The sequence below is a fragment of the Bos indicus genome, chromosome 13, assembly GCF_029378745.1.
Source record: "Bos indicus isolate NIAB-ARS_2022 breed Sahiwal x Tharparkar chromosome 13, NIAB-ARS_B.indTharparkar_mat_pri_1.0, whole genome shotgun sequence".
Lineage (NCBI taxonomy): Eukaryota > Metazoa > Chordata > Mammalia > Artiodactyla > Bovidae > Bos > Bos indicus.
The window spans coordinates 78,451,899-78,477,186 of record NC_091772.1 but is presented as its reverse complement, the minus strand read 5'-3'; the positions used below and the strand labels follow the sequence as shown (position 1 = coordinate 78,477,186).

Below are 25,288 nucleotides of genomic sequence, written 5' to 3'. Positions count from 1 at the left end.
TACATCATCGGGATGTGCTATGCAGCCCAGCAGCTGTAATTAATAATACTGTACTGCATATTTGAAAGTTGCTGAGTGAGCCAACATCCGCTGGCTCATTGAAAAAGCAAGAGAGCTCCAGAAAAACATCTATTTCTGCTTTACTGACTATGCCAAAGCCTTTGACTGTGTGGATAACAATAAAGTGTGGAAAATTCTTCAAGAGATGGGAATACCAGAACACCTGACCTGCCTCTTGAGAAACCTGTATGCAGGTCAGGAAGCAACAGTTAGAACTGGACATGGAACAACAGACTGGTTCCAAATAGGAAAAGGAGTACGTCAGGCTGTATATTGTCACCCTGCTTATTTCACTTCTATGCAGAGTCCGTCATGAGAAACGCTGGACTGGAAGAAGCACAAGCTGGGATCAAGATTGCCGGGAGAAATATCAATAACCTCAGATATGCAGATGACACCACCCTTATGGCAGAAAGTGAAGAGGAACTAAAAAGCCTCTTGATGAAAGTGAAAGTGGAGAGTGAAAAAGTTGGCTTAAAGCTCAACATTCAGAAAACTAAGATCATGGCATCTGGTCCCATCACTTCATGGGAAATAGATGGGGAAACAGTGGAAACAGTGTCAGACTTTATTTTTCTGGGCTCCAAAATCACTGCAGATGGTGACTGCAGCCATGAAATTAAAAGACACTTACTCCTTGGAAGGAAAGTTATGACCAACCTAGACAGCATATTCAAAAGCAGAGACATTACTTTGCCAACAAAGGTCCGTCTAGTCAAGGCTATGGTTTTTCCAGTGGTCATGTATGGATGTGAGAGTTGGACTGTGAAGGCTGAGTGCCGAAGAATTGATGCTTTTGAACTGTGGTGTTGGAGAAGACTCTTGAGAGTCCCTTGGACTGCAAGGAGATCCAACCAGTCCATTCTGAAGGAGATCAGCCCTGGGATTTCTTTGGGAGGACTGATGCTAAAGCTGAAACTCCAGTACTTGGCCACCTCATGCGAAGAGTGGACCCGTTGGAAAAGTCTCTGATGCTGGGAGGGATTGGGGGCAGGAGGACAAGGGGACGACAGAGGATGAGATGGCTGGATGGCATCACTGACTCGATGGATGTGAGTCTGAGAGAACTCCAGGAGTTGTTGATGGACAGGGAGGCCTAGCGTGCTGCAATTCATGGGGTCGCAAAGAGTTGGACATGACTGAGTGACTGAACTGAACTGAGTGAGCAGAACTTAAACGTTCTCATCATGAGAAAAAATGTGTGTAGTTCTGTATGGTGACAGACGTTAACTAGACTTACTCTATCATTGCACAATATAAGCAAATATCAAATTGCTCTACTCTATACCTGTAACTAATATAATGTTATACGTCAATTGTGCCTCAATCAAAACAAACAAAGAGAAGCCTTGAGTTACACTTGTTTTGTTCTCCAGCACAACCTAGGTGTGACCTCTGGGCATTTGCTTATGCTTTTTCCTCTGTCTAGGTAGTCCTTTCACACCTTTGGCTCAGTTAGTATCCCATCCCTATTTGCATCGCCCTGGTAGCTCAGCTGGTAAAGAATCTGTCTGCAATGCAGGAGACACTGGTTTGATTCTTGGGTTGGGAAGATTCACCTGGAGAAGGGATAAGCTACTCACTCCAGTATTCTTGGGCTTCCCTGGTGGCTCTGATGGTAAAGAATCCTCCTGCAATGCAGGAGACTGGATTCAATCCCTGGGTTGGGAAGATCCCCTGGAGGAGGGCATGGCAACCCACACCAGTATTCTTGCCTGGAGAATCCCCATGGACAGAGAAGCCTGGCGGGCTACAGTCCATGGGTTTGCAAAGAGTTGGACATGACTGAGCAATTAAGCACAGCACATTTGCATCTCAGCTTCTATATCACCTCTTTAGGGAAGTCTTCCCTGATTTTCCAGACAAGATTCAGTACCCCACCCCCCAACCATGTCAGTGTCCTTACATCATTCAATCATTCATTCATTATTTCTTTCCTTCACTTAAACATTCAACCACTTCTCCACCAAACATCCATAGAGTACCCGCTCTGCTCCAGGATTTGTTCCAGGCACCGAGGACACAGGCACTGCTTTAATGGAGCTCACATTTGGGGATCATTCAATAAACAGGCAAACAGATAAGAGAACATCAGACAAACATGTGACAGGAAGTAAATGAACAGGGTCTCGTGGTAAGAGGGTGACCTCAGGGGTCCTCCCTGAGGAGGTGATGTTTGAATCAACATTTGAATCAAGAAGAAGGGGCTGGTCATGGAAAGATCTGGGTAAAGCATACCCAAGAGCGGGGGGTCAGCAAAGGCAAAGGCACTGAGGCAGGAACGTAACCAGCACAACTGAGAAAGAGCCAGGAAGGCCCTGCGGCTGCGGCCCCGGGGGAAGAGGTGCGCCTGGAAAGGTCGGTGGTGGCAGGCTGTGCAGGCCCTAAAGACTGTCACACGGACTCTGGATCCTGACCTGGGAGCAGAGGGCAGCCGTCAGAGGGTTTTAACATGGTTCTGTATTTCTGCACAGCCTCAGCCCTCTTCACCCTTTGCAGTTCTGCTTTTGCATGACTTTTGGAGTGGTGTCTGGCTTTTGACTGTGAGCATCCCGCAGGGGTCCACCGTGTCCCTTCTGATCCCCGAATATATGTCTAACTCATAGTAAGCGCAGGTGTCAGGTTGGGTGCCTCCAGAAGCAGGTACTGAGACAGGAATGCAAGTCGTGTATTTGGGAGGTGATCCTAGGAAGTAAGGAAGTGGGGACATCAAACAGGGAAGCGAAGGCAGCCGGTCCGGGGTCCATTTTTGAGCAGGTCACTGCTGTGGCCAGCTGGGGCTCACTCCTGCTGGGGACCACTGGGATCAGCAGAGAACATCTCGCAGAAGCAGTCCTACCTGGGAGGGAGGAAGTGGGTTTTTATCCAACACCTCCATGTCACTGGTTGAGGGCTGCCACCAGGGCATGAACTCTTGGGCACTTCCGGCCCGGCAAGGGCTTAACGTGCTCTGCTGGCCGGAGAGAACCCTCAGCACAGAGACACAGGTGCTGGTGGTTGGAAGCCACTGGATGGTGAGCGGGGGTGGGCATGGCCTATATTTAAGTAACTCATTGACAGCTGACCAACAGAAGAGACAAGGAAGAAATGCCTCTGAACATGGTAGTGTGGGCTCCACTTCCCCTACAATTTTCAGTAAATCCCCAGAGCTCCTCAGGAGGTTAACTTTTTTGCTCCAGTCTCTTGGTTTCTGTGTGGCCAGGATAGAAGGTTCTGGAAGCCTGCCCTGCCATCCCAGCAGGCTGGGGCTCACCACATCCTGGGAAACTGAAGAGGAGAAATTTGGATTTTTCTCTAGGAAGCAGTTTCCTCAACAGTCCACAAGGCTTTATCAGTGTTCAGCCCTCTCTTATTGGGCAGGCAGCCCTGGTGGTCTGGGCGCTACATTCCAGGAGCAAAAAAAAAAAAAAAAAAACACCCTGCCCTTCTCACCCTGCCTGGGAAAACTGGACCACACTGGGATGGCACCCTGCCCTCCGCCCACCACCCGGAAACTGGCCTGGCTGGCAGCGGGGCGGGTAGGGAGGAAGGCAGAGCCGTTTGAACGTGTCCCTCGCTGCCACAGGAGGGGTGGGAGACGGCAGGGGTGAGCTGCAGAAACGTGATGAGGTTATCGTTTCCTCTTGATGCAGATCCCCTCGCCCCATGAGTGGGCCTGTGCAGACAGAGACGGTGAGCGATATAAAGATGCAGTGGGGCAGACAGATGCCTTTTGGACGAGCAAGTCAAAGAATCCTGCCCGTTACCTGGAACCCCGAGGCCTCCTGGTCCATCGTGAGTGGAGGCCACGGATGCATCCAAGCATCCTACAATGCCCTGGGCACTAGGTAAGCAGTGGGCATCATTCCATCAGACCAGGTTTCCTCAGCCATGGCACTGCTGACATTTGGGGATGGATACTCAGTTCTCTACAGTGGGGGCTGCCCTGAGCATTGTAGGATGTTTAGATGCATCCCTGGCCACTCATGATGGACCAGGAGCAGTTGCCCATTCCCCGTCATGACGATCGAAAAGGATACAAAATTGCCCCTGTTTGAAAACCACTGCATTAGACCCACACGTACTTACACGAGGGATTATTTTGTTCCTAGCCCTGTGTTCAGTGACTTATGTATCTCAATGCATTGAGTCACAACCGACTTATCAGGCTGGGGCGGATGTGGCAGCCCCATACTGTCATGCCCAGGCTGCTAACCTGTCCTCCCCTCCTTACGGTGTTGTCCTGGCCTCATGTACAACATGCCTCCACCCCACATTCATATTGCAGCAGGGAAATGGAGAGGTGGAACCTGGAAGTTGTCCCCATGGCTTAACACCATATCCCATTGGTCAAAACTTGGTTACATGGACACATCTAACTGCTAGGAAGGCTGGGAAATGTAGTCTTTATGGGGACAGCCCCATCCTCAGCTACAAGTCCCCCATGGAGCTGGGGAAGGATCAGTTCAGTTCAGTTCAGTTGTTCAGTCGTGTCTGACTGTGATCTCATGGACTGCAGCATGCCAGGCCTCCCTGTCCATCACCAACTCCCACAGTTTACCCAAACTCATGTCCATTGAGTCAGTGATGCCATACAACCATCTCATCCTCTGTCGTCCCCTTCTCCCGCCTTCAATCTTTCCCAGCATCAGGGTTTTTTCCAGTGAGTCAGTTCTTCGCATCAGGTGGTCCAAGTATTGGAGTTTCAGCTTCAGTATCAGTCCTTCCAATGAATATTCAGGACTGATTTCCTTTAGGATGGACTGGTTGGATCTCCTTGCAGTCCAAGGGACTCTCAAGAGTCTTCTCCAACACCACAGTTCAAAAGCATCAATTCTTCGGTGCTCCACTTTAGGACAACTGGCAGCCTCAACTATTTCATAGATGGGGAAATTAAGGCACGGAGTGGTTAAATATTCATCCAAGATCACCCAGAGAATAAGGAAATTAAGAAAAGACATGGATCTAAAGCGTGACTGCTCAAGGCCAGCCTTCTTCCCTCCTGTATCCTTGGAGGGTCCTCCATTGCCATTTATCGGCTCTAAAGGTCTCCTTTAGTGCAGGGCACTGAAAGTTTTCCTACACCGCTAGGGCTGAAGAGTTTCCTTTGGCCCCTGAAATCCACACCCTTTAGGTCATCCAGGTGCAATTTTCAAACAACCCAAAGGTGTTAGAGTCATTTATCTAGTGGAGCAAAGGGTCCAAGACCCCTGTCTTCCTGCATGTGCAGGTGGGAGAAATGTTGAGGCAAGCTCTCAGCCAAAAAGATTTACCTACACAGTAAGGACACTGAGGCCGAGAGAAGGGAAGGGACTTTTTCAAGGCCACACAGCTGGCTCCTGGCAGAGACAGGGCTAGGACCCCAGATGAGGAGCCCTGACGAAGCACTGTCTTCCGGTTTCCAAACCCTGGGAGGCATCGCCCCTCCTCCACCTTCTCCTTGCCTGTTCTCTGTCCTGAGCATCTGCCCCCTTTCCTGTCTTAATCCCTTTACCACTGTGTCAGTGAGATTTCTGGAAGAAGCTGAGGCTTACAGGTTGGCGACACCGTTGTTGTCTGTCCAACAGCCAGGCTCTCTTGTCTTCAAAAGCAGAACCTCGATTTTGTTAAGGAGTAAGAGGTGATAAGTTCAGCCCCAGGGAGGGATTAATATGGGGCTAACTTAGTCATATTATCCCATTCTTCTTGATTTCAACTTACTTTCCCAGCCTTCTTGCAGTGTAGAACAGATGTATGTCCAGTTCTGGCCAATTCAATGTGAGGGGAGTCCCTTCAAGGAGACTGTGAGAAAGATTATTTTCCCAGGTTAAAAGAGCTCAAGGAAAAAGGAGGTTCCCCTCTCCCCTCAGCACTTTCTCCTGTCTTGAACTCTGTTAAGGATGTGATGCTAGGGGTGGTGGCAACTATCTTGTGACCACAAGGAGACAAGGCTAACGAGAAGAAGCCAACGCATAGGGTGGCTAAGTAGAAAGGTTGAAAGTGGCTGGATACTGGGTGATACTGTTGAGACGCTGCCTTGACCCTGAAACTATCCATCTCCAGCCTTTTTGTCCTCTGAAAAAATTAAACGCCTTTCCTGTTCAAGCCACAGTTAGTGGATTATTCTGACATTTACTGCTGAAAGGGCTAAGTCACTTCAGTCGTGTCTGACTCTGTGCAAGCCTATGGACTGTAGCCCGCCAGGCTCCTCTGTCCATGGGATTTTCCAGGCAAGAATACTGGAGTAGGTTGCCATTTCCTACTCGAGGGGGTCTCCTCTCTCCCATCCCCTCCCAGGAATCAAACCGCATCCCTTACGTCTCCTGCATTGGCAGGTGGGTTCATAGCTAATATAATTATGCTCAGTCCACCATATTTTGGCCCTGGAGTTTCTACCCATCTCCCAGAGGGTAGGGCCATCACTTATTTTTATGAGTGGTAGATGCCTCTTTTTTTTCCTCCTTGGAAGCTGATGGAGAGCGGCCCATTCAGGTTGCTTCGGTCCTTGCAGGATGAACGAGGTATGAAGAAACACACGTACTAATTCTTGGGAGACTTTTGACACTTACTCAAAAGAATGCAACGTTTGCTTATATTGAGGGGGGCGGCTTAGATTCTGTAATGTATTATTAGCTCTCAGAGTTTCACAGCATTTGAGAATTTTGGACTTAATAAAATGTCTATCAATTAGAAATGCTTGGGTGCTGATAACCGAAGAATCACAATGACCAACAGTTATATGCTGAACATAACTTGCCAGGCACTTTAATAGGCACTTCTCCTACACTAACTCATTTATTCTTTACAACCTCACGAGGAGATTTCTCTTCCCTCCACGTAGGGAACGCAGGCACGGAGCTAGTAAGTGACATACCCGAGGTGTGACGCCAGATAGCTGACTCCAGAGGTCACGCTCTTAGCTGCCTCTCTTTAGAGCCAAATAACAGTGACTTCAGCCATAAGAACACCTGTCATTTACTTAAAAAAGAGTTTAGCGTGGAGTCCTCTGACCTTGCCCTTTGCCATCCTCAGCACACTGGCTCTTGCCACCCAATTGGCACAAGATGGTGACTGAGGTCAAGCATTCCCAGGCCCCATGGCTCTATCCACGGCAAGCAGAGAAGGCAGTGGCAGCATTGCCAACCCTCCTCAGTGGAAGAACAGTCTCCCTGGAGCGCTCTTCCTGCAAACTGCCTGTTGGATCTCATTGGTCAGAACCAGGTCACATGCTCACCTTGGACCAATCACTAGCAGACTGGCATGGATACGCCACAATTAGCTGACCAATCACAATTTTCCCCTGGGCAAGAAGTGACTGGCACGAATTGGGGTTCAGATAGAAAAGAAGGGAGATGACTGGTGCGTGCACAGGAGGCAGATGGCGTGGATCCCAGCTGCTGACATTCCTGCGTGTGTAGAGTGAGCCTGGCTCTGCCTTGAGCTCTTTACATACATTATCAAGTCATCACACTATTATCATCCCTGTTAGGATGAAAAATCTGAAGCCCAGAGAACTTCAATTGACTTGTCTTAAATCACCCAGAGAGGAGGAAACTGGATTCAAATGCAAGCCCCTTAGAGACCCGCTCTCAACCCCTCTAGATGGGGTTGCCAGATAAAATAAAGGATGACCAGTTAAATTCGAATTTCAGATAAAGAAAGCAAATGTCTTAGTTTACATCTGTCCCAATTGCATGGGCTATACTTTTACCAAAAGAGAAAAAAATCTGTTGTTGATCTGAAGGTCAAATTTAACTGGGCATTCTATATTTTTGTATGCTAAATTTGACAATCCTACTTAGGGTCACTGGGTCAGAAACCTCAGCACTGGTGTGGGAGCTTAGCCACACTCTGTTTGCATAATAAACACTAAGAAAATTCCACAAAGAAATATGCATTCTCCCATTTTTCTGGAAACCTGATCCCTCTTGGGTTATTATTTGTTTTCTTCTTTTCAAGAAGGGTACAGAGAAAATGTCCCTGCCCTCAGAAAAACAACAGTGTATGTACTGGGATAAATGGCTGCTGGCATTTGGTCTCAAGGCCAAGGAGACAGCAGGGAGAGGTGGGGAGTGTAGGGCGGGGGGGTCCTTTCTCACACGCCCATCCCCAGTTGATTATTGCCAGGAAGAATGTGGACCTAGCTGAGTCCAATCCTCCAATGTTTGAAGGGAGGTAGAAATCTGAGTTTTTATGTAAAATCTCTTTATTTGTGAACACTGGCTCAAATTTTATTAAAATGCAGCATGTGCCAAAGGAAACATATCTGCAGGCTTGTGGGCAGCCAGGGAAAACTGCTGCTGTTTCATTTGGGGAGATGAGGCTGCAGCTTCTGCAGGCAGGGGAGCAGGGGCCTGGGCTGGCGATAGGCGAGTTCGTGGGGCTAGAACTGCAGCCAGAATGGTCTTCAAATCTCCTCTCTTCCAGATAAGTGCTGTGTGACGGTGGGGAGGCTGCCTAGCCTCTCTGTTTTCCAAACCATTCAGAGGATGTCACTGTACTCCTCGTACTGTGAGGCAGGGAGGATTCCACTGATGGAGCGGATGTAGGTGAGGTGCCTGGCACGTGGTCAGGGTGTGCTAATTCCTTTCCCTTCCCTGGTAAGGGCCCACACTTAGAAGTTTGATTTGAATGTGACTTGTTCATGCCCTTCCTTCTCTCCTCCCTTCCATCTCCCTTCTTTCCCTCTCTCCCCTTTCTCTTCCTCCTCCTCTCGTCTTCCTTCTTTTTTAAAAAAATTAAACTGTGTGAAGATTCAGGGCCAGGTGTCAGGAGATGGGGGAGCAGGCTGTGACGCTATTCCAACCTGGAAGTGAGATGGGGGAAGAGTCTCTTTCTCATAGGACCTCAGTTCCTCCCTCTGTGAAATGGGCAGGTCTGATTGCAGATGTATTATAGACATTCTTGCAGGGGTGCCAGGGTCAGGCAATTCTGTGGAGATGTCTCAGGGAGGGATGGGGGCGGGGATGGGGGCCTTGGGGGTGATGGGAGGGGTTGCCTAGAGGGGGCTGAGTCAGAGGGCACTCTCAGGGCTGAGAGCAAGAGAAGAACACCCCAGCAGGCAGGGCCATAGGAAGGCAGCAACCCCCGTCATCAGGGAGCCCATGCACACCCTTGGAGGAGAGCAAGGTCCCTGCCTATCTTGATCTGACCCCGGGCCCATCCCTGGGACTTGGGGTCAAGGCTCTTAACACAGCCTCCTGCCTGGAACCCAGAAACCCCAAGCCCCTCCTCTGGGCTCTCTGAGACCTGACCTCTGCTCACCTCCCCTCTCATCCTCCTTGCTCTTGCCAGTCCAGAGTCTGGTGAGTTTCTCGAATGGGCACTTCTCTTCCTGAGTCTCCAGGCCTGGGCACAAGCTATTCCCCCAACCTGGACTCTGGTCTCCCTCCTCTCCAGATCTCCCCAAGATCACGCTTCCTTCTGGTTCAAACGTCAGCTCAAAATCACCCCTGTGGAAAGCTCCTGCTGGTTCCCAGGTGATCGCGGGCCCTCCTGGAGCCCCGCCCATCTCCTCAGGGGGCCCACAGCCACCTGTGAGCTGTGTCTGCTTGTCTGCTCAGTCTGTCTGTCCTTCTCCTGAGGGTGGGGTCAGTCCTGTTACTATAGCCCATTCATTGAAGGAATAAATGGGCGAGTGAGTGAAAGAACAGATGAAGCTCTGCCAAGGATCTGGTATGTTTCCCAGGCTCAGGGGGTCTGCGCCCTCTCAGAAGGATGTCACAGCAAGTCAGATGCATCCTCAACCTCAGCCCTCCTGTATCACCCTGCTGCACTGATAAAAAAAAAAAAAAAAACCCAACACTCCAGCCAGGGCCTCCCAGTGTCGCTCTGCATCTAGCCCCGTTGACCTCTGTGACCCCACCTCCTCCCCAGCGGGCCCCCAGCCCCATCCCATCTCAGCCGCGCTGGCCTCCTTCCTGTTTCTTCAGCAACCAGGCCCGTTCCTACTTCCGAGCAAGCACTTTCTGTTCCCAGGATGCTCAGCCCCAGTCCGTCTTCTCATTTAGGCCTCAACCGTGTCACTCCAGTCTTCTTGCCTGGGAAATCCCATGGACAGAGGAGCCTGGTGGGCTACAGGCCTCGGGGTCGCAAAAGAGTCGGACATGACTTAGCGACTAGACTACACCAGCGTCACCTCAGGAGGCCTTCCCCACACAGCTTCCCGCAGGCCACCCTGTTTGCTCCCTTCCCAGCATGTATCATTATCTGAAATAACTTCGTTCATTTTCAAGTACTTGATCCACTTTTATCAGAGCTCATGGCCGTGCAGAATAAAGTTTTCTCCTGCTTCCCCTGTAGCTGGGTGCAGCCATACAACCAAGCTCTGACTCCCGGGCTGTGATTGGGAGTATGTGCAGCAGTTTCTGGAAACTTTCCTAGAGATTCAGCTATTGTTTGCCCTCTACTCACTGTGTTTCCTTCTCCACCCTGCCACCTGGAAGGCAGAGGAGAAGGCTGGTGCTGTGGCCTCCGTGTTGGGGCATGAACAGGAAGACCACACCCTGGGGGTGGCAGAGTGGTGAACGGGACAGAGGGTGGGACACTGAGGGCCCCGTGGAATCTTCACACCCACCCCGAACTGCCTACATCTGGACGTTGTGCGTAGGAGAGGAAAATAAGCTCCCCTTGTTATTGCTGATGTTTTCAGATTAAGCTTCGTATATTTTATTATGAGTACATGTGTTTGGCCAAGGCAGTATAGTCTAATGAAAAATGTCAGAATATAGGCTGGGTCTTTTTATTTTAACATGTGCTCTATAGGGCTTTGTCTAGAATTTTAGCTGGAGTATTGGAAGAGCCCTGGGTCAGAGAAAGGAGGCCACTTTCCTGAGGCCACACAGCAGGGAAGGGGCAGAGCTGAAGTGTGACCCCAGGGCCCCAGGCCCTAACCCCTGACTCTCTTTCTCAGAAGCTCCCGGCTTGAGGTGTTGCTGGACTTCCCCCAGGACCGTGGGCGGAGTCGTCTATACTTACCCTGCCTTTTAGGCCATTAGGCTAGGAGGCCCTTCCTTATTTCTCAGGGGCCCAGAACATGCTGGGACTGAGAGAGAAGACCCTGAGTGTGGGGTGCAGTGGGGATTAAATCCTGGCCCTACTGCTGGCAAGCTGTGCATGTCCAGGAGGAGCCCAGTCTCGCTGAGCTTCAGTTTTATGACAGGTAACCTCCCTGGGCATGACGAGTGCCCTGCAGAATTCCTCAGGTGCCGCATTTAGAATTCTGGGGACTGCCCTGGTGTCCAGTGGCTAGGACTCCACGCTCCCAACGCAGGGGGACTGGGTTCCATCCCTGGCCAGGGAACTAGGTCCAACATGCATAACTAAGAAAGAGTTTGCAAGCCACAACTAAAGATCCCGCACGCTGCAACAAAGGCTGAGCATCCCCCACGCTACAAGTAAGACCTGGCATAGCCAACCAAACAAATACTTTAAAAAGTAGAATGTCTGGCGTTCATGAAGGATGGAGTACTGCATCCCACAGTGTGGAAACTTCTCAAGCACAGGTTGTATCATTGGTAGTAAAAGGAGGTGGGCAACTTAATGCAAACTTTGGAATCAGTTTGGGTTCAAATCCTGGTCCCACACTGAACCACTGTGTGACCCTGAGCTAGTCATTCCCTTGTTCTGACTTTTCTTCGTGTCCTTGTCGGAAAACGTGGATTCATTCATTCATTCAACACACGTGTGCTGAGCACCTCTCAGGCGGGCCAACGCTGGGTGCTGAGATTCAGTGCTAGGCAAGTCAGACCAAGTCCTCCTTGTGGAGCTGATATTGAGCAGGGAAGGGAGTCAGACAGCAAAGAAACAGACACATAAGTAGCATGACCACAAGACACATGAGGCGAGCCAAAGCAGGGGGAGAAAGAGATGGAGGGAGGGGTTCTCTAAGACAAGGTGGTCAGGGAGGCCTCCCTGAGGATGTGGCAGAGACCTGAGTGTGTGAGATGTGAGGTTCTAGGGTAGCTGAGCCTGGTCTCCCTCATCACCCTGTAACTATTCCTGGGCCTCCCCCGGCTGAATTCTTCCCCAGAGCAGGAACTGTGTGGTGGCCAACTCTGTGTCCTGGGCACTAGCCCAGAGATGACTGGGTGAGCCAGAAACACTGGGTCCCAGCCACACCCCCCCAACCCCCCCGCCATGCTGCATCCAGCCCATCAGCAAGGCTGCCTGTCTGGCTTCCTAAAGTCCTCTTGAATCCATCCACTTCTCTCTGCCCACCCTCATCTCCTGCCTGGACTACTGCGGTAGCCCCCAGCCTTGGTCCCCCAGCTCCCACTTCACTCTCCCCACGTCACTGCCCACCCCACTCTCCCCACGTCACTGCCCACCCCACTCTCCCCACCTCTGTCTTCCCCATGGCATCTGCATCAGTTTCCCACGGCTGCTGTAGCAAATGATCACAAATTTCGTGGCTTAAGAGCACAAATTTATTTACTTAGAGTTCTGGAGGTCAGAAGTCTGAAATCAGTCTCTGGACTGAAGTCAAGATGCTGGCAGGGCTGGCTCCTGCCGGAGGCTCTGGGGAGAGGCTGTTTCCTTGTCTTCTCCAACTTCCAGTGGTGACTTGCATCCCTTGGCTTGTGGCCCCTTCTTCCCTCTTCACTGTGCCTCCTTTCAATCTGGTTCTGTCATTCTCTCTGCCTTCTCCTCTTCTGTGGTCAAACCTCCTTCAGCCTCCATCTTATAAGGACTCCCGTGATTCCATTGGGCCCACTCAGATCATCCAGGATCATCTTCCCAGCTCAAGATCTTTAGCTAAATCATAGCTGCATAATTCCTTATGCCATACAAAGTGACGTTCAAAGGTCTGGGGGATTAAGAGGAGGATATTTGGGAAAGGGAGCATCATTCATCCAAAGGGATCTTGTTAGAACCTAAGTTAAGTCTTGCGCCTTTTCTGCTTAAAATCACCCTATAAACCCCAGCTCCCTCAGAGCGCATGCAAAGCCCTTACAGTGGCCACAGAGTCCTACACAGCTGTGTGCTGGTTACTTCTCTAAGCTCCTCTCCAGCCCTGCTTGCTGGGCCTCAACACTCCACGCGTACGCCTGCCTCGGGGCCTTTGCACATGCTGTTCCCTCGGCCTGGAGCCTTCCGCCCTGCCTCTTCCCAAGGCTATTGCTTGGTATCCTTCAGGTCCCACTTCCTCAGAAAGGCCCCCTTGGACTCTGCCCTCCCTGTGACAGCCCTTCCCCCTCCCCACAGTCTGAACACAGTCTGAAGCTGTCTTTACTGTTTGTTTTCCTGTTGATTATCCACCATCCCCACAAGACTGCTATCTCTTAAAGACCCAGTAGGGCCGGTCTGTCTGGTTCTCTGCTGTATCTCCTGCACCAGAGACAGGGCCTGGCACCTAGCAGTGCTCAGGAAACCTTTGCTCCATGAATCCCTGTGAGGCCAGTTCCCTACAGCCCCCTCTGCTGTTGTGAATAAAATACAAACACATTTAAAGACATTCTGACTGTCCTGGTGACTTTTTGGCTTGATCTCTTTCTTCAGTCAGTGATTAAAACCCCGTCTTCACATGTGAAAAAACAGTGAGGCCTTGTTTATATTAGGCATGCAAGGGCTTCAAAGGGCCTGAAATAGAGGTTAGTTGAGGTCTCCTAAGGGCAGACGCCATCAGAAGTGGCCTTGGGTCTCGTGAGGGAAGAGCGGGGTCATGGGGTGGAAGCCCCGGCAGTGGGGCTCTCTGTCTGTGCCTTGGATTCCACGTCTGCGACTGGAGATTGTAACAGGGTTACTGCAGAGTTCTCACCTGTTCCACTTACAGCAGGGTTCTCACCTGTTCCACTTACAGCAGGGTTCTCACCTGTTCCACTTACAGCGGGGTTCTCACCTGTTCCACTTACAGCGGGGTTCTCACCTGTTCCACTTACAGCGGGGTTCTCACCTGTTCCACTTACAGCGGGGTTCTCACCTGTTCCACTTACAGCGGGGTTCTCACCTGTTCCACTTACAGCGGGGTTCTCACCTGTTCCACTTACAGCGGGGTTCTCACCTGTTCCACTTACAGCGGGGTTCTCACCTGTTCCACTTACAGCGGGGTTCTCACCTGTTCCACTTACAGCGGGGTTCTCACCTGTTCCACTTACAGCGGGGTTCTCACCTGTTCCACTTACAGCGGGGTTCTCAGCCTCCATGCTACTGACCTTGGGGGCTGGATCTTCCCTGGTGGCTCAGTCAGTAAAGAATCTGCCTGCAATGTGGGAGACACAGGTTCCATCCCTGGATCGGGAAGATCCCCTGGAGGAGGGCATGGCAACCCACTCCAGTATTCTGGCCTGCAGAATTCCATGGACAGAGGAGCCTGGAGGGCTACAGTCCATGGGTTCGTGAAGAGTTGGACACAACTGAGCAACTCTTATTAACTCATGTTCTCTGCTGTGGGGGCTGCCCTTTGCGGGGTGGGATGCTGAAAGGCCTCACTGACCTCCATCCCTGAGATGCCAGGAGCATGTCCCCAGTTGTGAGAATGCCAAATGACCCCTGATGTAGCCTAAAGCCTCCTGAGGGGAAAAAAATCGTGCTGGGCTAAGAACTGCCACCTCAGTTGAAAGAGACGATGTAGGTAAGGCATCTGGCTCAAGTAGCCTGGCACTCAGCAGCTGCTCAGGAAATGGGGGCTGCTATCTGCTCAATAGGGTGGCCGGGCTGGACACATGGCTCTGCCACTTAACAAGTTACCAGGTGGCCCTGAGAGAGTGACTCTAGCTTCCTGAGCCTCAGTTTCTTCATCTGGAAAATGGAACAATAATATCGCTCACTCTTTGGGACTGTCAGGGGGCCTAGGGACCGTGCCCCATACCCGGTAGCTGCTTTAGCTTACTAACTCTGAGGATGAAGATGAAGGTGATGGCGGCTCCTGGGAGCAGTGGGGGCGAGAGAAAGGGCACTTTGCAAGTACAGCCTGGGGTCTCGAGACTGAGTGTGCCCCTGCATAAATGGGGACATGCAGTTACCCCTGCCCACCCCTGGGAGGGCAGCTGGCTCAGACCCTCGGCCCTGCTGGGGCGTTTAATAATTAAGCTGGATAAGGGATGACAGGGCTGGAAGGCCGGCAGCGAGCGGGCCCTGGCCTTGTTCGGCTTTGGTGACGTGATGGCCCTGGGATCATGGCCTTCTCAATCCCATAAACAGGGGGCTGGGCCCTGAGGCAGGCAAGGCCGGGCCAAGGTCTGTGACAGTGGCCTTGTGTTCGTGTAGCGCCGGGGGTGGGCGGGGGGACGCCTGGCGGCAGTGGGGCCAGGGGCACTCTGGAGCAGGGGCTCTTTTCCGTGGGGTCAGCTCTCCCTTCTCCCCTGCTTGCACCCTCTTTCTCTCTTGCCTTGCCCACCCCCTCTAGTTGTCACCTCCAGTGTCTCTAGCTCTCATCACCTGCCGAGTGCTGCCAGAAGGTTCCCTGCAGCTGGACTCCCACCATCCCTATTGTGGAGGGGGGACCCTGCTCCCTCCCCAAATGAATAAGGCCTGTGACTGCGGGCCCCAGCCCCCAGGTCAGGAATCAGAGGCCGGGAGTGCTGAGTCACCAGCCCCCAGGGCAGAGCCACGTCCTGCCCAGGTCTGGGGTCTCCCAAGCTTGCACTTAAACCTCACACCCCTCTGATCTCTGCTGTCTGTCTGTCTGTCCCCCTCACCTGCCCGCAGCTTTCTCTAAACCACTTTCTATTGCTGTTTTTCTGCATCTCTGGGTCTCTCAATTTCCACCTCAATTTCCCCTTTCATGTCCTGGGTCTTCCTCCCCCGCCCTCGGGGTCCCTTCCTTCTGGTTCTGTGTTCCTCTTCTCCGCCTCCGAGTCTCTGCGTCTTGAACTCTGTCTGTTTCTCCCTTTCCTGTTCGCTCCCCCCTTGCCTGTCTCCCCTGACCGCCCCGCCTCCGGCCCGTCTCCCTGCAGCCAGCCCTTGTCCCCACGCCAGCACATTATGTCCCTGGTCAGAGCCTGACGTCAGGCGGGGCCTGGCAGGCGGCCACGGCCGCTGCCGGGCAGGCAGAGGGAGCCGCGCTTTCCCGTCCCCAGCGCCCGCCCGGCCCTTCAGCCTGGGGCTCCGAGTCTCCCCGCCTGGCCTCCGCTGGCCAGAGTGAACGGTGGTGCTTGGCAGCCACCTGGTCCGGGGCCGGGGACTGCAGTTCACGCGCCTCTTTCTCCCCTTCAGCCTAGCCCCCGGGCTGTAAGAGACAGCTCCTGGGCCTGCCTGGTCCCCAAGGGGAGATGCTGCAGCCTGGGACAAGACCCAGGGCTCAGTGCTTACTGTGTGACCTCGGGCGAGTCACCCAGCCTCTCTGAGCCTCATCTCTCCCCTCATCTGCAGGGAGGGTCAACTCTAACAGGGGGCTTACAGCCTGGGAAGCGCTCGGCTCACTGCGGGAACGGGGTGTCACCACAGGGCGCCCCCCAGCAGCCTTCAACAGGGGAAGCCTCGGAGAGGGATGGGGGTCTGGATGACGCAGGATTGGGGGACACAGCTGGTCTTCAGAGGGCAGGGACCTGCATGGAGTGGGCGGGGGGATGGCCAGGCACCATGAAGGAACACCCCACCCAAAGTACAAACAGTGCCCCTGCCGGGAAATCCTGCCCAAGCGCAGTTGGTCTCAGGCCCCATCAGAGCCTGAAGAAGTGGTTTAAAAAATGTCATATTTCTTGTTTGGTTTGTTTGGTTTTCTCCCCCTCTGATTTTCAAAAGCAATGCCAATTTCCGTGAAGGACATCTTGAAGGGCACCTGAGCATCCTGGTTTAAAACAGACTTTGGGGGGTTAGACCAACCTGGGTTCAATCCAGCTGTGTGACTTCTGGCCAGGGGCTTCATCAGCTGAGCCTCAGTTTCCGCATCTGTGAAATGGGAACAATGAACAAGACACATTAGAGAGTTACTGTGAAATGCAGGCAAAACAATGCCTTTCAAAGCACAGAGGTCTGTTTTCTTGTCTTTTTTAAATATAGGAGATACGGAGAAGTACGGAGATGTACGGAGATGAAAACAAGAAGGCCCCCCTCCAGAGAGAAACAACACACAGATTTTTTGTGGAAATTTGGCTTAGTTAATTTATTTGTCCTAAGTTCCTTCTCTGGCCTGCTTTTTCATTTTTCACAAAAATAAAACCTGATTTGAAGTTTCATTTGAAAATATCTTTGCTTATTTTTATTATTGTTGTTTGTTTTTTCATCCGTGCATACTCAAACAGTTTAAGGGGCCTCCAGTGAGCTATGAGGTTGTCTCTCCCACCCCAGCCTCTGGCTCCGCTTCCTGGAAGCCAGCACAGTTAGCAGATTCTCACATGTCCTTCCTTCCTTTCCTGGGGTTAAATCATCTTTGGACACATGACTTCCAATTCCTCTATTCATTTTGGTTTTGTTTGTGTTTTTCAACTCACTTAATTATAAAGTATGACATTGCTTAAAAAAATCAGAACACACAAAGAGAAGAAAGGGGAAGATAAGAAAAGTGGAATCTCCTGAAACCTTACTTCCCCTTCCACAGTTTGGAGTACATCCTTTTAGGCTTTTTCCACCACCTGACGTCTCTGCACATTCTTGCCTTCCCAGGTATCTTTTTTTCTTTAGCTCTGATCAAAGCTTGTGACGATATATTTGTATTTGGTGATTAGATATTCTGATCATTATCTGCCTTCTCCACTGTGCAGAAAGTTCCAGGAGGCAGGGAGGGTCATGTCTGCGGCCCCCACAGCCAGCAGGGTGCCAGCGCACAGTAGGCCTGCACTGAATATTTTCCGAATGAAGGAAGGAATGGGTGACTTCTCTAAGGGGTTACATAATGTATTATCCTACCCTGTGACCTATTTCTTCCCACTTAGCATATCGGGTACATCTTTCCACGTCTCTAGCTAGGCAGCAAATCTCCATTTTTCATGTCTGCACGGAGGCACCACAATAAACAGCTTTTTGATGCTGACCAGAGACTTCTGCCCCGAACTGGGAAATTCTTTTTCAAACACAGATCCCTTAACGAATTCCATATGAGCCACCCGTGCCCCAGCCCTTCGGCAGTTTACTTTCAGCCTGACACTTCATGGGTTTCACGGGCCCATTGTTTTTTGGGACAAATCAAGATTTATTGTCTCTCCCTGACATGTTTTTCCAGAGAAGCTTAAGAGTGAAAAACTCATCCCACTCCCATCCCACTGTTTCCGCCAGTTGCCAGTGAAGTGTTCCGTACATGTGCTGAAGTTGGGAAACTGGGTATAACCCTTCCCTTCCTGGCTGCCTCCGTGCATACAGCACATGTCAAGCCCGTTCCTACCCCAGGGCCCTTGCACCGGCTGTTTCCTCTGCCAGGAATACGCTTCTCCTGGCTTGCTTACTTCAGATCTCTGCTCAAATGTCTTCTTCTAAGACAGGACTTCACAACCTTTTTTTTTTTTTTTTAAATTAGCCTCTCTAAGTTACTTATCCAGTGTTATCTTTCTTCCTAAAGCTTCCTTTCTTAAGTTTTACCTGGTGGCTCAATAGTAAAGAATCCGCCTGCAATGTAGGAGAACTGGGTTTGATCTCCGGGTGGGAAAGATCCCCTGGAGAAGGAAATGGCAACCCACTGCAGTATTCTTGCCTGGAAAATCCCACGGACAGAGGAGCCTGGCAGGCTACAGTCCATGGGGTCGTAAAGGACTGAACAATGAATATCATGTCACATTATGTTTCGTTACACTCATATTTTGGATCACATTCATATTTAGTGTCCATGCCCACCGACTGTGCTTGTTATCTTTCCTACAGTAGCCCCAGCACCTAAAACAGAGCCTGGAGTATTGTTGTTGCTCAGTCGCTCAGTCGTGTCTGACTCTGTGAACCCAGGGACTGCAGCTTGCCAGGCTCCCCTGTCCTTCACTGTCTCCCTGAGTTTGCACAAATTCATGTCCATTGAGTCAGTAATACAATCTAGCCATCTCATCCTCTGTCCCTCCTTCTCCTCCTGCCCTCAGTCTTTCCCACCATCAGGGTCTTTTCCAATGAGTCAGCTCTTTGCATCAGGTGGCCAAAGTTTTGGAGCTTCAGCTTTAGCATCGGTCCTTCTAATGACTTATTCAGGGTTGATTTCCTTTGGAATTGACTGGTTTGATCTCCTTGCAGTCCAAGGGACTCTGAAGAATCTTCTCCAGCACCACCAGTTAGAAAGTATCAATTTTTCAGTGTTCAACCTTCTTTATGGAGCATTGTAGGCGTTCAATATTGGTTGAATCAAGAAATGCTAATTCCAAGATTCCAAGCTTCCTTCCAAGGCTGAGAACTGACTGTCATTATTCATTCATTCAAGATTTATCTGTTGTGCCAGATAAATCTCTGTGTGCCAGAGCCTGCCTGGGTGCTGGGAAGACTACAGTGGATAAGGCAAACAGGCCCTCCCCTTAAGGGGTGTGGTCAGTGGTCAGAGAGACACAACCACAGCTGGAGGAGGACATCCAGGTTGACTTGCTGGCCTCGGGTGGTGGAAAGAGAAAGGGGCCTGTGACCTGACAGATGCGAATTGCCGGCTCTCACTCAGCTTTTGCAGAGCTGAGTTAACTGTGAGGCTGACACAACCAGGAATGATATCCTTGTTCCCTTTATTGCCTGCTGTTCCTGCATCATAAGTGGAGAAGAAATGAAAAAGTGTTGCCAGAAACCTCTCTGCATTCCTCCCACAGGCCCAGCTGGGTCTTTGCTTGTGGAACTAAGCTCTGCCCTACTTTCTGGCTGCCCTGCACGTTGCATCCTCCACGTCAGGGACGTTCCTACCCTAGTGGCCACAGCTCCCCGACAGAGATGCCGGAAGATGCACATTCCCAGCCTCGCTTGGCTTGGTGCAGGCCTGGGACTTGGGGCTCTACCAGTCAGACACGCCTGCTAGAGATGTGTAATCAGAGAAGGGCAGGACAAGAGGTGTGGAGGAGAATGGACCTGGCCCTCAAGGATGCATTGGGAGGGGTCCCAGGAGAGCAAGCAGGCTCCCTTCTGGACAGCCCTGCCAGAAGACCTGGGCCTCGTTTCTGGCTGAATAGCCCTCAGTCCTAACTCTGTGCCCACCCCGGGATGACAAGTACTAACAGGTATTAAGAATGTTCATTGGAAGGACTGATGCTGAAGCTGAAGCTCCAATACTTTGGCCACCTGATGTAAAGAGCCAACTCATTGGAAAAGACCCTGATGCTGGGAAAGATAGAAGGCAGGAGGAGAAGGGGGCAGCAGAAGATGAGACAGTTGGATAGCATCACAACTCAGTGGACATGAATTTGAGCAAACTCCGGGAGATGGCGGAAGACACAGCAGTCTGGTGTGCTGCAGTCCATAGGGTCACGGACGTAGACATGACTTAGCAACTAAACAACAAGAACAAGATTATTCATGTTCTTTGACTCCTAAATCCCTCTTCTGGAATTCTAATCTGAGGAGATAATCACAAATAGTGAAAGATGCACCAAGATGTTTGCAGTAGAATTATGTAGAGTCGTGAGGAATCAGAAACTACCTAAACACCCTGTGACCAGGGAACGGGTTTAGTGAATCAGGCAATGATCCTGAAAAGAAGCCAAGAACTGATTGCTCCAGCAAAATATTAGTGGGACGCTCAGGGTTAAATGTTAGTGGGGCGCTCAGGGTTATGTACATCCTTGAGTGGCCAAAGAAAACCAGAATACAGGTGAAAGAAAAGTTTGTTTTTCTCTCTTACACAAAAGGAGTGTGGAGATGTTAGTCCAGGGCTGGTGGGGTGGCTTCATACATTCGTCAGGGATTCTTTCTTCTAGGCTTCTACCGTGGCCCAAGATAGCCACTCAGTTCTGGCCACAACTCTGCATTCCAGCCAGGGAGGAGGCTGGGAAAAAGCACAGGCACTCTCTCCGTAAGGACTTGGACATTATACCCCATGAACTTGTCACATGGACACACTTAGCTGCAAGAGAGACTGGGGAGAGACTTGCCTGGTGGTCCAGTGGTTTAGACTCCAAGCTTCTGATGCAGAAGGCACAGGTTTGATCCCTGATTGGGGGACTAATATCCCACATGCCACATGGTATAGCCAAAAAAAAAAAAAGGCTGGGGAATGTAGTTTTTTTTCTGGGTGGTCACTTGCCCAGCTAAAATTTGAGATCTTTATTACTAAAGAAGAGGGAGAGATCAGAGAATTGGAGGGAAGCATGGGTCTTTGCCACAATAACAACAATTAAAATAACATCCAAGAGGATTCTGTGATAACATTTAAAAATTGTACAGTTTAGGAAAAGCAAGATTTGAAGTTGTGTGTAGAGTGTGATTGCAACTGCACAACAAAATTTCTAAACAGAGGAAGCCACTCGGAGGACAAAACTGTTGGAAAGTTAGCCTTTATGGGGGGTCCTATCAGAGATGTCGTGTTTTCTTTTCTCTCTGTATTTTCCAAATGTCAGTAATTGAGGAGACCTAAGTTCCTGAGAGAATCTCTGTGCAGATTATAGAATCTACTTGAGCTATAGTTCATGTTATGCAAGTTTTTTCCTCGAATGTGTCAAGGTGGCCAGACAGGGAAAGAAGAAATGAAACAATCTCGAGTCACAGACAACATGATTGTAAATGGAGAGAAAGCCAAGGAACCCACAGAAAGTGGCTAGAAAAAGAGGGCCCTGGGACTTATCACAGGTTCAAGTCACAGCTGTGCTGAAATGCCAGCTCCGTGACCAGGGATAAACCAGCCGCCTCCCTGTGTCTGCATGAAGGAAGAAGAGCCTCCACCTCTGGGTGTGATGAGGGCCCAGAGGAAGCAGCTCCCGCAGAGCGCAGCCTGCAGGCCTTGGCGTGGAGCAGGCTCTCCACCAGATGCTCTTGGGCAATTCTGTCCTCCTAGGGGACATGCGGCAGTGTCGGGAGACCTTTACCACTGGAGCAGAGAAGAAGCTACCGGCATCTAGTGGACGAAGGCCAGGGATGCTGTTAGCATCCTGCAATGCACAGAGCAGATTCCCTCCACAGGGACTGTGCTGTGTGCTGTGCTCAGTCGCCCAGTGGAGTCCGACTCTTTGCGACCCCATGGACGGCAGTCCACCTGGCCCCTCTGTCCATGGATTTCCCAGGCAAGAATACTGGAGTGGGTAGCCAGTCCCTTCTCCAAGGATCTTCCCGATCCAAGGATTGAATCTGGGTCTCAGGCATTACAGGCAGCTTCTTTACCATCTGAGCCACCAGGGAAGCCCCTAGAGAGACTATCCAGCCCCAGATGTCATTGGTTCTGAATTGAGAAGCGTTGCTCTCAGCACACCCCAGCTGTTACCACCGTGGGGCTTGTTTCCTGGCTTTTGCTGTCATGAACCGCGCAGTTGTGGTCAGCGGGGTCACACGCCAGTGGACATGTGTTCTGAGTGTAGAGTCGCTACAGCAGCCCTGCTCTGCCCTTTCCGAGCCTCCTGAATGCCCCCAAGACGTCTCCTTCCTCTTATCTTGGGCTCTACACTATGGGTTTGGAATGTGTCTGTGCCCAGGGGAGCTGAGAGAAGGGACAGGACGGCCGACAGCCCCCCACGCAGTGAGGAAACCTGTGGCCTCTGCAGGGCGGTTTCTGCCCTGAGCTTCCTACCCTGTGGCTCTGCTCCGCTCCTTGCCTCCACCCAAAACCCCCTGAGGCAGGCGCTGCCATCGCCTCCACGCCTCCATGTCAGAGAAGGGGAAACAGGCTGCGAGGCAGAACAGGAGACGGCAGCCGGCCCCAAAGGCGGCTCGCTGCCCCCAGACCTGGCTGGTCTGGCCCCTGGGTCCTTGTCCCGACTGCACGTCAGAACCACCTGGGGACTGAAAACCCCCGGGTCCTGTGTGGCCCCAGTGACCCAATCAGGTCAGGCTTGGGTTTTGGAATCGAGCTGATCTTACCTGGATTCTTGGCTCCTTCACTTTCTGGCTATGTGACCTGAGGTCAGTGACTTCACCTCTCTGAGCCTCAGGTTTGTGCTCTGAAAAAAAGGGTAGTGTTAGCTGCCCGCTCGGAGGTTGACCACGAGGATTCAGCGAAATGCCCCATGTAGGCATGTGTGAGTGTGTGTGTGTGTGAGTGTGTGTGTGAGTGTGTGTGTGTGTGTGTGTGTGTGTGTTTAAGCTTTTAATTAATTCTGTTGTGCCTGGCTAGTTACCTACCAATTCATGCATTATCCATCCAATCATCTATCCATCCATCCAGTCATCTATCCACTCATTTATCCAACACATTTATTTGACACAAACTGTGCGCCTGGCTGGGCTTCAGTCCCTGAGGACACAGAAGTTCCCCTCATGAAACTGACAATAGCAGCGTTGAGAGAACAGAGTGGAAAATAAATGAATAAATATGTTGCATAGAGTCCCATGTAAACAGCATGGGACGGAACTCCTCTTCCGGATGGGGTGAGACACCCATGTCTTCCGTCTGCCTTTCCAGACCCCCTTCCCCCTGCACCGTGTCTCAGGGCAGATTTGTGTGCAGAGCGTCAACCTGGGGAGCCCACGCCTCCCCACGGCAGACACAAGAAAACTCACTTTCGCAGCCTCTCTCGCAGCTTGGGTGCAGGCGTAACAGCTGTGTTTGAGAAACAGCAAGGGGGCCTTGGAGGTAGAGGTGGGACTTGGAGTTCAGACAGGCCCAGGGGCTTGTCTGAAACCGAGCAGCGGGGGCGTGGACGAGGCCGAACCTGAATCCAGATGCGCTGGATTCGCCGACTCCAGCTCTTCCCTGGTTTGTGGCCCTCACTGCAGGAAGCTTGCGTCGCATTGAAAGGCAGGGATGGAAAATTAAGAGGCTCTGCCAGCCTTACAAGCTGAGGCCCACCTCGGTATCTGTCAGTCACATCCAGGCCTGGGCCTTGCATTTCATAAGCATGGGCTGGCAACAATCCTACCAGGTAGGATGAGCAAATCTGGGTTTGGAGTCTAGGTTTGGAGAGAGGGGTCAAGCAATTTGCTTGAGGCCACACAGAGAAGGATCGGGACACAAACCCACTGTGTATCTCCAAAACCTTTGCTCTTCGGAGTGCACCCAGCTTCCACCAAGGAGACCCACTGATGACGTAGCACCGTCGTGTCTGACCCTGACCACACTCTGAGTCAGGGTCGGCATGTCAGACTTCTTCCCACTTCCAGATGAAACCCAGAGGCACGACATATGGTAAGCTCTCAGTAAGTAACACGCCAGCACTGCAAGAAAGCATAACCAACTTACAGGATTTTGCTTGAGAATCTCAGAGGCTCAGAGGCTCTTCCTTCTCACATTATTTTTTTTTCCTGCTAAATATCCCTCATGTGAAAACTCTAGCTGACTCATTCTTTGACCTCATTTAATTCTAAACTGGTGGCTTTGAGATGGGGGCAGTGTAAAGCATTATTCCCCCCATTCCCAACCTGGACTGTAGCACTTTTCTGTCCCGCTTTCCATCTATCCATCTATCTATCTGCCAACAATCCACCCACTCACACATCCAGCCAACTGTCCTATTCACTCTCTCCAACATTCCGTTATTCCTCCACTGATCCATGAATCCAGTCGTTCTCCATCCATCCATCCACCCTGGTACCCACCAATCCATTCACCCACACTTCTACCCACCTACCCAGTTTACTCAACTCTACCCAGCCTTCCCCAACAGTGGAAACAGTGTCAGACTTTATTTTTCTGGGCTCCAAAATCACTGCAGATGGTTACTGCAGCCATGAAATTAAAAGACGCTTACTCCTTGAAAGGAAAGTTATGACCAACCTAGATAGCATATTCAAAAGCAGAGACATTACTTTGCCAACAAAGGTCCGTCTAGTCAAGGCTATGGTTTTTCCAGTGGTCATGTATGGATGTGAGAGTTGGACTGTGAAGAAGGCTGAGCGCTGAAGAATTGATGCTTTTGAACTGTGTTGTTGGAGAAGACTCTTGAGAGTCCCTTGGACTGCAAGGAGATCCAACCAGTCCATTCTGAAGGAGATCAGCCCTGGGATTTCTTTGGAAGGAAAGATGCTAAAGCTGAAACTCCAGTACTTTGGCCACCTCATGCGAAGAGTTGACTCATTGGAAAAGACTCTGATGCTGGGAGGGATTGGGGGCAGGAGGAGAAGGGGACGACAGAGGATGAGATGGCTGGATGGCATCACTGACTCGATGGACGTGAGTCTGAGTGAACTCCAGGAGTTGTTGATGGACCGGGAGGCCCGGTGTGCTGGGATTCATGGGGTCGCAAAGAGTCGGACACGACTGAGCGACTGAACTGAACTGAACTGATCCTGCCTTCCATTCACTTCTTCGCTGATCCATACATTCAAGCATCATCCATCTGTCCGTCATCCATCTACTCAGTAAAAA

At 51.1% G+C, this 25,288-nt stretch overlaps 1 long non-coding RNA gene across 4 annotated transcripts in view; it reads right to left on the bottom strand.

The window, feature by feature from the left end:
- Nucleotides 1-12,432: 12,432 nt before the first annotated feature.
- LOC109567546 (uncharacterized) overlaps nucleotides 12,433-25,288 on the bottom strand; it is a 16,804-nt gene continuing 3,948 nt past the window's right edge. For all 4 annotated transcript variants that reach the window (XR_011570283.1, XR_002182082.2, XR_011570282.1 and 1 more), the window contains exons 3-6: nucleotides 23,485-24,138; nucleotides 22,846-22,925; nucleotides 16,783-16,848; nucleotides 12,433-14,218 (exon numbers count right to left, since the gene is read on the bottom strand). This is a non-coding gene — a long non-coding RNA (uncharacterized lncRNA). The remainder of the gene's footprint in view (nucleotides 14,219-16,782; nucleotides 16,849-22,845; nucleotides 22,926-23,484; nucleotides 24,139-25,288) is intronic.